The sequence below is a fragment of the Hyaena hyaena genome, unplaced genomic scaffold (genome assembly GCF_003009895.1).
Source record: "Hyaena hyaena isolate Hyena2069 unplaced genomic scaffold, ASM300989v1 scaffold_1143, whole genome shotgun sequence".
Classification (NCBI taxonomy): domain Eukaryota; kingdom Metazoa; phylum Chordata; class Mammalia; order Carnivora; family Hyaenidae; genus Hyaena; species Hyaena hyaena.
This window is the reverse complement of record NW_024081777.1, coordinates 366413-378381: the sequence shown is the minus strand read 5'-3', so window position 1 is coordinate 378381 and position 11969 is coordinate 366413.

Here is an 11969-nt window from a genome sequence, read left to right as displayed (position 1 = left end):
CTTCTTCTCCTTCTCCTTCTCCTTCTCCTTCTCCTTCTCCTTCTTCTTCTTCTCCTTCTTCTTCTTTAAATAAACATTCTTTATGGTTCTCAGTGGTTTCCATTCTTGACTTTTTCTACCAGCCTTCGTGGATGGTTTTGAATGGCCCATGTCTCTACCTCTATTTTTCTTTCCACTCACTGTGAAAAAAATCCTGACATCTAAATTATTTTCTCACAATTCTACAGAATCTCCTCACCTGGAATATGGCCATATTTTCTCTTTACCTATTATGGTGCTCAGTGGCTTTACTTCTCTTGTAGTTCTTCTCAGGAGGCAGTTTCAGGGGAGTGGGAAGTGGAGGTATTATAGGAAAGATTATATAAAGACTTCTCTCAGAGACTGGAACCACCAAGCACTCCCTGGTCCAAATCAGGCACCTGAAACCCATTCTGTCTCTCAGCTTTGATGTCACATTGGCAACCAGGTGCAGAATATTGCACTTCATAGCATCACATGACTCTGTCCCTTCCTTCTTTTCCCCCATGGCCTGGGTCTTATTTCAGGTGTGTATCATTTCTCAACTGGAGAATCACATTAGCCTCTTGACTGGTCTCTTTGACTCCATGCTTACTTTTCTTCTATCTATCATCCCACAGGGCTGCTAAATTAATTTTTGGAAAGCACACATCTAAAGCCTGTTAACCATTGCTCCCTAGCATCTACAGTGGAAAGCTCAAACTCCTAGTTAGTAAAGCTTATATATCATCTCTAGTCTCAATTTCAGCCTTGTCCCACCCTAGTATATGATCCCTCCTAAAAATTCCTTAGAATGTCCACCTGTAATCATTCCTCACCTCACACCTTCTCACATATTATTTCATCTACCTGGCTACTCATTGCTTTTCTGCCCACCAAATAGGCCTTCTTTAACAAATCATATGGATCATACTCATTCCTGTTACAGTGACATTTGAACCATCAAAGGAAATGGTGGCAAACATTAGTTTGCAGCTCTCTAAGCTTTCATTTCTTTATGTAGAAGTCAGGAAGAGTTGCAAGGACTCATTGAGATAGGATCTGTAAGCTTTTTAAAAAATTTTTTAAAAGTTGTTTTACATTTATTTATTTTTGGAGCTACAGAGCACAAGCGGGGCCGGGGGGTGGGGGGGGAAGCCAGAAAGAGAGGAAGAGACAGAGTCTAAGGCAGGCTCCAGGCTCTGAGCTGTCAGCACAGAGCCTGACACAGGGCTCAAACCCACAAACTGTGAGATCATGACCTGAGCTGAAGTCAGATGCTCAACCGACTGAGCCACCCAGGTGCCCTGGGATCTGTAAGCTTTTTAACACAGCTCCTGATGTAAAAGTAAGCACCCCAAAGTTGCTATTATCTTGTGCGTGGTGTCTCTTATAGGGTTAATTGTATGTTTTGTTGTTTGCTTTAGTTTTGCTTTGTTTTGTTGGGGGCAGGGGCTGGCGATTGTTTGTTTAACCTGTCTGTCTCTCCCCCTACAACAGGAGCCCTGGTGGCTGCCACACGGTGAACACTAAATACATGTGGAAATGCTCTCTGAGACATATTTCAACAGTCTGTCCTTCCATGGCCTGCTGAATGCTACACCTGCCAGCAATCAAATATGTTTCAATTTAATTTAGACAATTATGTTCTTCCTTCTGTCTTCTAAACGTGGGCATTTCCCAAATCCTCACTTTTTAGCTCTGTCCTTCCTCCAAAGTTGACCTATTATCTGTCCTTTCCACCTGATTTTCTTACCTCTAACCCCCAAACCATTCTTCAGTCACCCCAAGATTCCAGTCCTTAAAATACTGGTTCCATCATGTTGATTACTTCATCAAAGGTCATTCATTAATTGACTTTGTGCCTTCCCATCACCTACTGAAAAAGCTCCATTTTCTTTACACCAGCATGCAGGGGGCTGTCTCCCACAGTCTCCACCTTCAATTGGCCACCAGGTCTTGTTGATTTAAATGTAGCTCCGGTCCTCATCATTTTTTCCATCCTTCTGTCCACTTTTGACTCCCTCGATCCATTCTCCATTAGTAGAGTTGTGTTTCTAATCACATGAACCTAACATTTTTCAGGGACTGCCTACTGACCACAGGATGTAAAATCTAATACCTTAGCGTGGCCCTCAAGGCCTGTTATGATCTCACTACTGCTCATTGCTCCAGCTTCACCTCCAATTATTCCGCCATATTGAAAACAGTCTCAGAGCCTGCCACTCAGCCAACATTCCTCTCACTGTTTCTTGGCCCTTGTATTAAGCTAGAGTCTTATCCTCCCCTTTTTCACCACTTCTTTTGCTGGCAAACTCCCTCATATCCTTCTGGTCTGAGGCTTCCAAAAAGAAGACTTCCTAACCCATCAAACAAGAGTTAGGTACCTCACTAGAGCTTTTATATTACATATTACCTTATACTTTCTTTGTCTCATCCTGAAAAGATGGCAAGATCTGTGAAGATGGGGGATGGTGTCTTTGTTTTGATCTCTTTTTCTTTATGTTTTGTTTTTTGCCTCTTTTTCTTGTTTGTTTTGTTTTGTTTTTAGTTGTGCTCATAATTCCTAGCTTGGTGCCTCATCGATAGTAGTACTCAAGTAAATATTTATTGAATGAATTCTACCCCTTCAGAATTTGTCTTCATCTAGCCACATTTCTTTAAATGAGCTATGGTTGCATTCAGCTCTTTCTATTCCCCACCCACATCTTGCTTCTTCTTGCCTCAGTGACTTTGCTTATTCTATCCCTAAATGAGGAATCCTTATCTCTTCTCTCAGTCTGGCAACACATCTATGTAGGTTCTGTTAGGTCAGGAAATACTCAAGTTCTTCTTCACCACGGAGCTTTGGCTGAGAATCTTGTGACTGTGCCCTCCACAAACTTTCTATTTATTATAATTCACTGCTACTTAATCAATCATACCTTGCTGTAGGTTTTAACTTTGTTTTGGGTGGAGGAAAGACTTCCGGTGCAGAGGAAAGATAACTCATAGTCCATTTTAACTCTGTATAAATTTCCAATTTACCACTCCACTAAATAGCAGGATTCTTTTTTTTTTTTTTTATGTTTTATTTATTTCTAGGAGAGAGAGAGAGAGACAGAGAGAGACAGCGTGAGCAGGGGAGGGTCAGAGAGAGAGGGAGTGACAGACTCTGAAACAGGCTCCAGGCTCTGAGCTGGCAGTCAGCGCAGAGCCCGACGCGGGGCTCGAACCCACGAACCGCGAGATCATGACCCAAGCGAAAGTCAGACGCTTAACCGACTAAGCCACCCAGGCGCCCCAGTAGCAGGATTCTTAAAGGTAAGAATCATTAATTTATTGATAACATACAGAACTTGAAGCATCATATTAGGCACATAAGAAAGAATAAGTATTTTTGTATGAGTAAAATAATTCAATTTTGAATTTATCATGAAAATGTACTATGTAAGAGGAAAAATACATAAAATAAACAGAAATGATTAAGCCCTTACCAGTTGACATCAACATACTTGATCCAGGTTTAAACTAGTGGCCAAGTTGTGGTTGAGACCAAATGACATTTGAGTATAGATCCTAAAGTGAAAACTCTTCTTTTCACTTTAGAGAGGGCATTAAACTCTTTGAAACCACTGAGGCACCAGGGCCAAGAATTTGCTACTCAGGTTATAACATGCTGAGTTATATACAAATAATCTTAAATAGTTGATATTCCTCAATGTGGTTAATTTAAACCAAACAAGTAAATTATTCACCTGAAAGATATAGAATGATTCATTCCTTTCTTGCTCCCTCCTCCCTCCATCCTTCCACAAACACTGATGAATGATTATGTTGGACAAAGAAGTTAGTGTCTGTCTATATTTATGCCCAATGGTTTCTTGCAGACAGAGTTGCATTTCTGTGCCATGAATAAAAAAAAGTAAGAGGAATGTGAAGAAATGAATTCTTTGACATTAACGATATTTTCCAAAGTATTCATGATTTCTTCCATTGGCAATTGTCATTAAGAAAGGAGGGTGTTTTAAGTTTGATAAGAGTGATTCTGTAGAAAAGTAAATAGTTTAAAGGAGGGTGTAAACCATTCACTTGACATTTCCCAATTGTGCTCAGATAAGATGGTAACTTTTTATCTTGAAACAAAGCTGTATATACACATCCATATTATTTGAAGTCTATGTACAGACACATACAAACACGATACAACTCGTCTTTCATGTTTAACAAATATGACATATTGTACATGCTTTGTCTTCATTATGGAACCCTCTAGTCTCTCTCTGCTCAGAGATTACTTCCTATTGTATACATCTCAAGTGGCCTCTATATAAACAGTCAAATTAGTGAGAACGCTCACCCCAACTCATTAAGTTTAGCTGCATTATTGGACAAAGTCACACTATGAACTGGAGATTATCATGTTGGTATTTTAAATAATTATGATAGACTTGTCAGACTGCTTGATATAATGGGTAATGATATCACTGTACATGAGGCTGCATTAGTAGAATTATATCTGTTAATTCTACTTACGTGAGTATTTTGATTTTTGATAGTGAATGTTAAGAGTGACAATATTAATGCAAATGTGCTTATTTTATTTTATTTTTCATTATTCTCTATGGAAGTAAGTTTTATTTGCATCCCTCTTTACCCACCCATGAAGCTCTCACACCCACTATCTTCTCTGATTTAAATCCAGAAAAACAAACAAGCAAAAAACTGACATAAGACAAAAATATTTTGAAGTTAAATAAGTTGTTAAGTGTACCAGAGATAAACATCGTGACTTCAGTGACTTCTACAGTTGTATCTCTCTTCATCCCAATTGGCCTCAATTCTGTGCTTCAAACTCACATCATGGATCTAATTTGTAAAATCATTATATAATGACAATAGATTATGTCATGTCACTAACTCAACAGTGATGCTGAATTTCTTCAGGATTTGAAACCAGATTTTGAAGAAAAGGAACAAATACACTGAGACGGTAGCATATGATGTTTCCATCACAGATATGGAAGTCAGAAATTGTGGGGCTTCCATTAACTTTCAGCTTACCTTGGAATAGAACAAGAGAGATAGAGGGGCTTTTTTTTTTTTTTTTAAGAATAGCACACACAATACCATGCAAGCAGGAAAATAAAAAACCCAGTCAAGAAAACTTCATCCTGGGAGAGGTAGTAAAGCATTGAGGTTAAGGGCACAGGTCCTTGAATCACTTTGCCTGGCTTCTAATCCTACCTCTATAACCTTATAACTGCTAACATTGAGGTAGGCGTTTAATTTCATTTGCATCTCAATTAAGTTTATAAAATAGGTAATAATAGATTACTTAACTCAGAATTCTTGTGATGTTTGAATAAGTTAATACTTTATCTCATAGAACATGACTCACTATATTAACCAAATAAACCTTACCAAGTAATCCACCACTTCCTAGGGATTGTCAGGCACATCCCAGTTTTTGAGATATTATATGTAATAGAAAATGAGAATCAATAAGAATATGGCTCATATGGGCATCTGGAGCCATGTCTACCACTTTCATATTATGTACTAGATGTTAGCTGCTATTACTGCTTGAACTGTAATGTTCAAGTAATTATCATATAAGAATAATCAGTAAGATGTATTTGGATTGTTTCCATTTTTCAGCTTCTGGAGAAGGGACAATTGTGTTCTTCCACAAAACAGGTCCCTGGGAAGGTAAATGTTTCATCTTACAATATTAGCTGGCCCTGCTATTAAGGGTGACTCACGGGAAGTTCTGGTTGAATAGGACCACACCTCCCAAAGCCATAAACAGCTGACTAGGATTGAGCCTTCCCTGGAGGACAAAGGAACTATCTTCCTTCAGTCAAAGTTAGATGAGGCCCTGCAATTATTACTAGGAACTCCAAAATATTCTGAGGGCTCCTGTGTAAAAAATCCATGATAGATAATACAAAGACCATTAAAATCTCCATAAGAATAACAGTTCAGAAATTCAAAAATTATAAAAAATAAGATACAACCAAGCAGCTCTCACTCATTTTCACTAATGAAATTACGATTTTGTGAGCTATGAGTATATGTGTGTTACATATATATATTTTTTTCTCACCCATATAGTCTCAGACTAAAACTTGGATGACTTCAGTAAAGAATAAAATAAGCACCTGAATACAGTAGGTTCCTAAGTTCTTCTCTTAAGTAGGCTGAGATAAATACTGTTTAGTGAATGAATGAATTAAAAATAGATGAAGGCAGTAGCTCCAATGAATGGTCAAATGAGAGACGTCACCTTTCAGCAAAAGTGCGGTCTTAGTCATCTCACCCAGAGCCCAGCTCACCAGACTTTGGGACAGGAAAGCATAATGCCCAACAGAGTAACTCAGAAGAAAAGGGTTCAGCTAAGTCACCGGAAGGCCAAGCAAAGAGCATCTGCTAAAATGGATTTGTTTTCCTGACTCATGGTGGCAAGGTCAGGCATTTCCTTTGCTAACAGCCATTGAACCAGCGATGGCACACCATTAATGGATGCCTTGAGTTTGGGGAAGGAATCGGGTTTCCCAAATGAATGTTCTTTCAATGCACTAAAAAGAAATGATCGGCAACCCAGAACTGGAAGAGCTTTTACATTAAATAGCTTCCTTTACATCTTGAACTGGGCATCGATGGTTTTGTTAAAAAGGAAGTGAATAATGACTAAACTCCTAAAGGAAAAGAAAGTAGCATCTTCCTGTCGACAAGTTGGGGCAAATATTCACTCATGACCGGCAGCTGTGTTCCCGACTCTGGAAACAAATAGAAACCCAAAGTCTAAAAAATTAAAATGAAGTGTATTATAGTAAGATAGGAAATGGCAAGTGAGAAGATCCGCTTGTTTAAGGTCAAGTAAGCTCTTCTATCTGTGGCTAAAAATTTACCAATATTTGTCTAAAGGCAAAAGGGACAGATTTGGTTTCTTGGGCTTTCACATGTTTAGTGTTATCATGACACAACTAGACAAGAAGGGTGTAGCTGTAGAAACTCCCAGGGGTTGGAAAGGGTATCTGACCTTCACGTAGGATTTCTCGGTTGACTAGATATGTGATATTATTGTGGGATTTTCTCTTAACCCTTAAGTACCTGTCCCTATTGTAGGCACAATAAAACTCATAAGAGCTATAACTGGGACAGAAAGCCCAATTTGTCATCCTATTTAATCACAACAGGGCTCTTCTTTTTTTTTTTTTTTTTTTAATTTTTATTTATTTCTAGGAGAGAGAGAGAGAGAGACAGCGGGAGCAGGGGAGGGTCAGAGAGAGAGGGAGTGACAGACTCTGAAACAGGCTCCAGGCTCTGAGCTGGCAGTCAGCACAGAGCCCGACGCGGGGCTCGAACCCACGAACCGCGAGATCATGACCCAAGCGAAAGTCGGACGCTTAACCGACTAAGCCACCCAGGCGCCCCACAACAGGGCTCTTCTTATGGGGAATCAAGTCATGGTCTCTTTGTCAATCCCCTCAGAGACAGAAAGTGAAAAATATCGTTGAGGAGGCTATTTATTGCACCATAGGCTAATGGTACTTGTCCTTCTTTGATAAAGAAACTACTTGCTTTCTCGGGTCATTGTTTCGTTTTTCTCCATGTCCTGTACGACTGATGCTAGTACAGTGATACTGACTTCAAAGGGAGCTTAATAGGGCATGGAGAAAGACAGGAAACATGGCGGGAATATTTAAGAGAGGACTTCACAAGGTCAAGTTTCCTTTCTGCAATTGCCTTATGCATATCTCGCAACCCGATTTGTCTTTCCACTTCAAGAACCGGGGGATGTTTAGTCCGTTTCTTATCCACAACCCTCATTAAAGTCATTAAAATGTTTCATTTGAATTCTCCATACAACACAATTAATACAGGAGCTCTGCTAGTCTGTATATGCAATTCTATTTCTTCACTTGAAAGCTCTCTCACCAGTGTTCTGTGGATGAAATCAGAATTTTGATACCGATTTATTGCATCTTCCTCAGATGTAAACACATTTGCTAAGATAATGAAAACCGGAAACTAAAATGTTGCTTTTCTTGATAGCGCATCAAATTCAGTGCCACCCACACATGCCTTTGAGTCCTCTTCTCTCTCCCCACCCAATTTACTAATGCGACCATGTCGATGATGGTGGAGTGAATGGATTTAAGCCCTTTTTCTCTCTGAGCCTTGGTATAAAGGGCTTCCAAAAACATCCATTTATATAAATGATTATGCATGCAGCCACAATCTCTACCTATGCCAAAGCGTTTTCTTTATTGTAATGAGATGCATCTTTCTGGATTTTCTGCACAATCAGACGATAATTAAGCATAGGAAGATACAGGTAAGTGCATGAGATGCATGTTTAATTAAAAGAGAAAATGCTGGTTAAGTATCCATTTGTATGACATTCAATTCACAAGGAAGATTCCGAAAGCTACTCTGTCTTTCTCACATACTTCCTTTGATGTGTATGTGTGTGTTTACACACATGTATGTTTTCACACTGAAATCATCTTCTCATTTCATATGCTAGAGTTCCTGCCACATGTCTTGCCCCCATCCAAGAAAACGTTGATATATATTAAAAATCCCCATGAAAAAGAAAATGCTTGCATAAATTCATGTAGGGCAAATTAAAAAAGCAGCCAGGACCCAGCAGGCTGAGTCAATGTATAGCTTGCATATGGAAACAATGACATGATTGTTTACTCACTGGTTTAATGATATTCACTTTCTCCTAATGGCAACGTGGAAAATGTGAGTGCCAGATGCTACGCCCAGAGCGGAGAAGAGAGAACAGGGGAAGGTCTAGAGTAAGGAATTTATCCTGACACCAGAATGTAGTGTAACTCTTCAGTTTATTAAACGCCGTGTTGTTTTTTTCTTTTTTAGAAAAAATACTTTGATGTCTGCAGCTTAAATTTCCATATTTTTATATCAGTTCAGCAACAAATTTACATATTTCCTGGAATCTGCAGATATAAAAGCGGTAAAACACTCCAGGCATTATTAGACAGTAGATTATAACCCATTACTATTGTTTCAATTAGCAATGTAAAAGTGACCTGCAGTGTTCAGATGACCCACTAATGGATTTAAACGCTTTCAAATATTAATGCAGGTTTTCTAAAGATGAATCCCAAACCCATTATTCCTGGAACAACTATGAGCTGAAAAGCTGGCAATGATTGTGCATTATGTGGAAAGGCTCATGGTTAATTAAATGAATACCTAGCATTACACTATTCACTTTAGTGCTACAAAATTATTTCTCATTGATTTTTACATTCTGAGTCTGTGATTCAATTTACTTCTGCAATTTGTGTTGCCGTGTCAATAAAAGGGAACTGCTTGAAGATAGGAGCATTAGAGACTGATAAATACATTAAGATCCAATGAAAACGGCAGTTTTTCTATTGTTTTCCTCCATTGAAATATCATTTGTAGCAGCACTCTGTTATATATTATTAATACAATTTTTGTTTGCTTCCATCTACTCTCTTACCCTCCCCACCCCCTTCTCTATTCAGGAACTGGAATATTAGTGATTGCTTGAGGGTGAGTAGCTAATTTTTCAGTAACAAGTTCTCTCACTATCAAGAACAAAAGCTCCATCAACATAAATCTGTTATTTCATGTTAAATGAACTAGAAGGCCAGATTCCTCATCAAAGACAGTGTGGGGAGTTGCTGTGTGTGCGTTTTCATTTCAAGGACTAAATGACACTTGTGTTTGTGAAACCATAAAAGCTAAAAAATAACAAATAGCTCAAACCCCATCACCCAATTCATGCAATGTACCCACGCTATGATGCAGTTATGAAGTGTACATTTTACTCAAAAACTGTAATGCCTGTTTTATGATTGAAATGACATGTGTCTTTTTGCAAGTCGCCCGGACTAAGTTCTGTCTGAGTCTAAAGTTGGACGTTGAGATTTGCCTCGCCACTCTTCTGGACGCCAAAATGTTGCAAACTTCAGTTTTGTTGTTCTCGGTGTCGAAAGAAATCTTAGATGTGAAATCTTAGACCTCCCTGCATCAGTGTAGACTCTGAACCTAGGAGGCATTCGGTATGTACTGTGAATTTAACTTTTCCTGAGGAAAGTAGGTTTACCAGTCAACTCTAGTAGTTAATATTTTCTACCTAGGATCATTTCACTGGAGTTTGTTGTGCCCAGATCATCTCTGCGAGGATGATCAGTTAACCTCATTGCATCATATGTCTGAATTTGTCTGCCCTCTACATTAGACCCCGCGGAGAATCCAGTCTTAGCAAAGGTGATATGCGCAGCCCAGAAGGGGTTACCATCTACTGTCTACACTCCTTACAAAATCTATCTTCAAGCTATTACTTTCCAGATTGGGCTGCATTGCCAACTTGAGTTTGAGTATTGATTTAACATAAAATGTATAACATGGAAAATTTTATATTGCAAATCATTCCTCAAAGAGTTCCAAGAAAAGATCACTCTAGAGATATGAGAAAATTAACAAAGGGAGAATGCACATGACCAATAAATACATTAAAATTTCAACTTCCTGATTCATCAATGAATGTACATTTTTCCTTATCAGAGATGAGAAGAAGGAATAATTCATATTGGTGACGGAAAATGGAGATATGCATGCATCTGGTGGGATGTACATGATACAATCTTTCCAAAGATGTTTTGAGCATACATGTGTTTAGATTTTGAGAGGCTTGCATGCCCTTTTCACTATGGAATTCTACCTTTTGGAATTTAATGTCAGGAAATAATTATGAATATGTACAGAGATTTAGCTATAGAGACTGTTCACCTAGACCTTATGGTGTCATTTATGAGAGTAAAAAAACTGAATACATCCTGTCTAAAAGGAGGAATCAGCTAGTATATTATGATGCATTAGTACAATGGGATAGTATTCAATAATTTAAAATGATATACAACAAAATTTAACGATATGGGAAGACATTTACAATATATTGTTGATTGAATAAAACACACCACACAAACACACACACCCACAAGCGACCAGACTGTGTATCACCTATTTGGTGTTTAAATAGTTAGGTTATATAATTTCTTTAATAATTTTGAAGATATTCCAAAGGATTCAAATTATTGCTTCAAATATTTTTGTTCTTATAAAAAAGTAACTTGTGTTCATTGTAACTTAACCAACATAAAAATAACACCCTCTACATCTATACATCCACGTGTTGGTATACAGAGGGAAAGGTACATGGGTAAGATACACAACAAAATATTCACAGAAACTATTTTTTAGCTATGCTGTGAATTATTTTTTCCTCGCATTTTTCCTTCTATTTTTAAATAGGCCTACAAATAATATGGATAATGTGTTTTAGTAGTTGAAAATATGATTGTGAATTCTCTTTTAGTTATCCTACCCAGAAGCCAAGTGGGAAGAAGCACTTGTAACTTTTATGGAAAGAAAGATAAAATAATTAGGAACAACCATGACAGAGGGGAAAAATACTGATTTACCTGTCAAAAAAATTCTAGAAAAAAATCCTAGCACTCTGAATTACTAGCTAGGGACCCGGCAACTCACTCAACATCTCTGAGCTTCCATTTCCTCTAAATACACCTCTATACCCCAAAGCAGCAATGGTCAAATGAGGAGAGCAAAGGCCTAATTGTATGTGAATATGGACGTAGTGACTTCTGAGAGGGTTGCACATGGGCTTAAATACCACCGAACCCTTCCTCATGTTCTAGGTCGCTGCTTCATTCACTCTTTGGAGCCTTGTGCGCATTCACAGCCAATCAGACTTTTACCTTGTGACATTTGCTCCAAAGGATTTTCTGTCACTAAAATGAAATCCATCTTTTCAGAAGAGGACACAGCAATAAGTAATACAGGGATGTTCATAACACCTTGCTCCCAGTAACCAGTAAAAGTCATTCTTATCGTTGTAGCCTTTGCATGAGCTTCGCAAGCACAGGGCCCACGCGTTTTTTTGCTCACTCACCATTGCACAC